This window comes from Haliotis asinina, chromosome 16 (genome assembly GCF_037392515.1).
Source record: "Haliotis asinina isolate JCU_RB_2024 chromosome 16, JCU_Hal_asi_v2, whole genome shotgun sequence".
Classification (NCBI taxonomy): domain Eukaryota; kingdom Metazoa; phylum Mollusca; class Gastropoda; order Lepetellida; family Haliotidae; genus Haliotis; species Haliotis asinina.
This window is the reverse complement of record NC_090295.1, coordinates 211,210-217,209: the sequence shown is the minus strand read 5'-3', so window position 1 is coordinate 217,209 and position 6,000 is coordinate 211,210. Positions and strand designations below refer to the sequence as shown.

At 41.4% G+C, this 6,000-nt stretch overlaps 1 protein-coding gene across 1 annotated transcript in view; it reads left to right on the top strand.

Moving 5' to 3' along the window:
- The first annotated feature begins 2,534 nt into the window (after positions 1-2,534).
- Positions 2,535-6,000, top strand: part of LOC137268199 (uncharacterized) — a 41,189-nt gene continuing 37,723 nt past the window's right edge. Inside the window, exon 1 of the mRNA XM_067802737.1 lies at positions 2,535-2,635. The gene's annotated coding sequence lies outside the window, so the exon portion shown is untranslated. The remainder of the gene's footprint in view (positions 2,636-6,000) is intronic.

Here is a 6,000-nt window from a genome sequence, read left to right as displayed (position 1 = left end):
CATTTCCGGGTATTCCGGATCATGTGACATAACGAGGCAGTGTTCGGTTATTGGTGCTCGTTTGGGGCAACAGGGGTCTGTGTCAAACAGCAACACACGTTTAATTAAATAGATGCGTTAACAATATCCATAATGTTTGATAAACGAATAATTAACAAACATTGCAGTTGATAACAACATCCACTTGGTAGATAGTTTTAACACTTGCTGCTCATAACAACATACTCCAGAATCATGATTCCAGGTACCGGTGTGGGCTGAAAATATTTTCTTGGGGTGAATACATAAGTGGTTTATGGTACTGATCTCTTCAGTATTGATATATAGTATTTTGTCGTGACTTTTACATGCGACTTCAACTTGTAAAGTACAACTATCGAGGCAAAATAACCCATTTTTTCTGAACCTTTAAAGCTTTATTCAGTCAAGATTGTTAACATCACATCAGCATTTACTGATTGTAAAGCTAACGAGTATAATCTATTAATACCAGCCTATTTGAACTCTTTATGGGTGTACGTGTATCTTCTTTTGTTTAAAAATGAAACAAACTACAGCTCGAGTCTACTCCAACCTCATTGCTTCCGCCTCTGGCATAATTCATCACTACAATTCATCAAGTTATTAAAAAAAAGAATAATATGACTTGAAAACAAAACAAAACAATTTCAACCCCAAATTGTCAAGTTGGTTATTTCCAATATTCATAACCCTTTACCTGACAGACAGGCAGTTCTGTACCGCAAATTACTTTTTGGCGAAATGAAGGCCAAAACGTTTTATGTATCTACTCTGTGCGAAGAACATCTAAGACAGACCGTTGAGTGAGTATATATTTTAAATAAGGCAACCGAAGTAAGATCGTGAAACTAATTACTTTATTTCAACAGTAGATCTAATTAACATTTTTCGGCGGTTGGCAGTCCTGAGGTGATCCCTATTTTCTGGTGATCCGGAACTGACTTAAACACGTGGTTCCATAATGATTACACGATGCCATTTAGAAAGTGGTCAAATGCAACATATGTCATATTTGGGATTTCACTCTCTTAGTAAGGTACAAATTCTAGTACTTTTTTCGGTTGAGTCCCATCCGGGATTCGAACCCGCACCCTCAGAGTCAGGCACCTAATCGCCAGCACACAAAGTCAGCCGCCTGTGTGCTGGCGATTAGGTGCCTGACTCTGAGGGTGCGGGTTCGAATCCCGGATGGGACTCAACCGAAAAAAGTACTAGAATTTGTACTTTACTAAGAGAGTGAAATCCCAAATATGACATATGTTGCATTTGACCACTTTCTAAATGGCATCGTGTAATCATAGCTCTCGGCCGTGGGAGCCGTGCCAATTTACACTCATCAGAGGGGTACACAAAGTACGTAGTCTAGACTACCAGTTGTCCGACTTTCATTTTTTGTGGAAGTCGCGGTGGCTGAGCGGGCTAGGCGGCTGACTTTGTGTGCTGGCGATTAGGTGCCTGACTCTGAGGGTGCGGGTTCGAATCCCGGATGGGACTCAACCGAAAAAAGTACTAGAATTTGTACTTTACTAAGAGAGTGAAATCCCAAATATGACATATGTTGCGTGGTTCCATAAATTGCTCATTTCTCCAAAAATATGGCAGATGAAGAGAAGATTTTTGTTGCTTTTAACAGGTGAAAAGTATATGCATGCAATGGAGAGGGGAAAGTTAACACGAAGCAACTTGATTCTAGTCTTATTTGAGACGGGCCATTCCGAATGAGTTACCTTTTCCTGACGTGCCAACGACAAATTACGCAATGATAGGTATCCTCGTTACAGGGCGCGCAAGTAAACTTCTGGTTCAGATCAAGTAAAACAAAATATATCACCTTAAAGAGCAATGTCTCGGCTTTAAAATGAGAGATTGAGTGAAGAAATCTATCGAGATTTACAGTATCTAGGGGTTAATGTAAGTGGCAGTGATCCGGAATACCCGTGATCCGGAATACCGTTACCCACTGTATGACTGTAAGCTGAATCTTATCACCATTCAAGGAACACTCAATGGTCAGAGATACCAACAGAAAGTACTTGAAGCTGCTGTTGTCCCGCATTTTGACAACCACCCCCTCCTCAGTCGGCCAGTATTTATGGACGATAATGCTAGGCCCCATTGTTCCAGAGCTGTTATCGCATACTTGCAGAACAATGCAGTTGACAGATTAAGCTGCCGCCATATTATCAACACTGTTTATGTAACGACCCACGACAAACGCTGAAGGGCTTTTCGAGGAGTGACTACTCCCCTCGTCAGTCTCCCTGATGAAACTGCACTCAGGCGAAGCAATGTCCCGGCATAACTACGCATAACTGAAGTGCACTACACCAGATTCAAATTAGGTACCTTTTCATCGCGCATATGTTTTCAATCTTACACCGGTCGCATGGACCTCTGGGTAGGACAGTTAAACTGGTTCAGTAGGTGGGTTCCCGACTCTCTTTGCGTTCATATGTACTTTTGTGGTATACGAGACGGTACCCAGTTTGGTCATAGCTTGGTCATAGCTTGGGGAATCCCCATGTGGGAGTCCATGATATTTGCGCACAAGAATTGGAACGTAGATAATAGACATACGTCTTTGAATAGCAGAAGACGGCTTGAGACAGAGGAGGTACGAAATGTAAATTTGTTGTGCCATTAGCTCTGATTTTGTTTGTATCTGTGAAGCGATTTCCGAAATTCTGTCGGTGGAAGTGTGTTTTGAAGATATTTGTGAGACTGCAAGGTCTCTGGAAGAGTAGAGTGCAAACAAAAGTTCAGAACCTTGTTATTTAGTCATTCGTTCCTTTTAAGTATTTTTACAGTATTTTGCAATAGTTAGTCCACCATAAGACAATACATGATTCTGAGTTTCCCTCTGTAGGCACTGCCAAATTTATTTAACTCTGACACTTGATAGTAATGACACCATTCTAAGTGTGTCGGTGCATCAACACATGGGATTTTGATCTCGGGTACTACTTTAGGTAATCAAAGCTGAATCATACATAACCGTTTCTCACTCAGGTGTTGAAGTAAATAGAGGCAAGCCTGACACATCACAAATAAAAACAGAGGGATGTTATGTGTCAAATTTGCATGCATAAATTGTAGTTACTGAAAGTATGTAAGCCATGATCGTTCTGTTTGTTTGATGCTTATGACATAGATCACTGTATTGATTTGAATAGTCCAAATTTGTTTATGTACAGACTGCCGCCTTAAAAGAGGACTATTGCTGGGTTTGCCATCAAACAACAAGCAAGCATGATACATATTGTATACACTTGAACGTTAATTAAGCACCACCAAAAATAATTGTCGATTGTAACAAAAAGGGATCAAAACAGAGAAGTCAGCCAGTTACAGTGGAAACTGCCTAAGTAAAAACCGCTTAAAAAAACACATCGGATAACTAAACACTATTCTTTGGTCCCGGCAAACTTCTTCATTAATCATCACTATTTGAGTCCTGTTAACTAAAATTGGATAAGTAAACAATACCGCTTAAGTAAACGTTTTTACATGGTCCCTGGAAGTAAATTACTGACTAAATGAGACCTGATAACTAAATTAGCGATCACCACATAATCCGACATGAGGGACATGTGTCAGTCACCAGGTAAATAAACATCCCACTTACAGCTTGCTCTGGTGTAAGCAGTTTACAATACACTGACAACTAGAGGCCAGCCCTGATGAGTTGTTCATTGTTATATGTAGCTTGGGAGTATCAGTGAGTAGACTGGTGCAATAAAACATGTTATATTACTTACAAATCTTGTCCGTTGCTCTCTCATTTGCAGATATTGATAAGTTTGGATAAGTAAAAAACCTGATAAGTAAACAATTTTGACGAGTCCCTTGAAAGTTTACTTTTCAGGTTTCCACTGTATATCTAAATATCCATGCAGTTAGCATGAAATTCACATGCTGACTCAAATGCATGCTTTCATGCTAAAGTTCTGTCATGGTACAAGCGACTGAGGGGTATAAAAAGGTGAAATGAAGTATTCTCATTGCTTTCCTATCGACGCATCAATAAGTGAACAGTGCTGAAATTGAACTCTTTTGGACATGCCGAGGAGCAGGCTTTCTGAAAATACCAGATGTCAGATTATTGGTATGCATGAAGCTGGTTTGTCCTGTCACAGCATTGAGTCGAGATTGAATATCAATCACACTGTCATTAGTCGCCTTGCAAGGAAACGTGCGGCCACTGGTTACTTCAGGGATCGTCCACAATCAGGAAGGCTGAGAAAGACCACTCCCCATGATGACTGTGCCCTAGTTCTCCTAGTGAGACGCAGGCCCATGACCAATGCCAAAGATCTCAGAGAACAATGGCGTGTGGGTGTTCGTCTCTCAGCCAGCACCATCCGAAGGCGGCTCAGGATGCACGACGTCCAATCAGACATTCCCTACTCACTGATAGACACAAGGCTCAACTTAGCCATGGTGTAATCAGTGGCAAAACCACAATCTGAGGACATGGCATTGGTCTGATGCAACCTGTTTTCTTCTTCATGTTACTGATGGCCATTGGCGTTTGGAGAAGGAGTAATGAGGTTTATCAACAGCGGATGGTCCATGCAGCTGAACCCTGTGGCGGTGGCTCTGTAATGGTGTAGGGGTGTATCTCCAATGACTGTAAGCTGAATCTTATCACCATTCAAGGAACACTCAATGGTCAGAGATACCAACAGAAAGTACTTGAAGCTGCTGTTGTCCCGCATTTTGACAACCACCCCCTCCTCAGTCGGCCAGTATTTATGGACGATAATGCTAGGCCCCATTGTTCCAGAGCTGTTATCGCATACTTGCAGAACAATGCAGCTGACAGATTACCTTGGCCTGCGAGAGGCCCTGATCTCCACCCAATTGAGCATTTATGGTACACTATGTCAAGTTCAAGTAAGGGATCCACATGTTCAAAATCTACAGGAATTAGCTCCGGCTCTTCATGAGGAATGGCAGAGGATTGCAATGATGCACATTTGGCGTTTGATTTCCAGCACGATTAGGGTTGCAGCAGTTATCCGTGCAAAGGGAGGATACACCAAATACTGATGTCACCATAGTCTGTGTGACCATAGTTTTGGACATGATTATTGATAACGTTTTTAGTGTCTCATATGACCGTCAATAAATTACAGCCAAAAGAAGTAGCAGTATTGGTAGTTGATGCATTGACACTTCAGATGGTTCGGTTAACCATGTGTTTGATTTCCGTATCATGAATGACAAGTGTGTTGGGTTGCACACAGTCTTATAGCATGAAAATGGGTGTTGCTTAATTAATGCTCATTTGTATGTTTGTTTTGCTGGATGCTCCAATGATCACATGACGATCTCTGCTTCTCATTACCTTGCTTTTTGCTACGACATGTTTTTCACTGATAAGTGTGATTGTTCTTTCAAAAAGATGGATAGATCTAAATGCAATATTTTGAACAAAAGGAACATTGCAGCAAATAACAGCAACTTTTCTGTGAGTGATGAACATGCTTATTATGTGTGGATTGTTTGGGATGCTGCGTGTGGTTGAATATCTGTACTTTTTGTATGAACCTGGATGACGACGCCTTTTTGAAGTGTTGTTGAGCTGCTAGTCAGCGTTTAGCAGACAGGATCGTAGGAGATCAGATGAGGGCCCGTCCCCACTGAAACGACCTAAGACGGAGCGTCGGATGAAGTTGGTGGCATATCAGTCATCGTCTAAGTCTCCTAAGAAAGATTTTTTTGAGGAGGCCTCAGATTCCTATCTTAGTGAGAATGTTTCGGCCTCATGCCTCTAGTCCTGTCATGGAAGAAGGTTTGTCTCCACCTTGAGTGGTAGTTTTGTGGTCAGCTTATGTCCCATCTCATTGTACTTCGATGGTAGCTGGATCACAGCTTAAAGGTCACATGCAACGTAAAACACAACTTTGCAGATTCTGGTACCTTTCGGTATGCACTTACCGAAACAAATCATCAAAAATGCCAATTCAACCTATA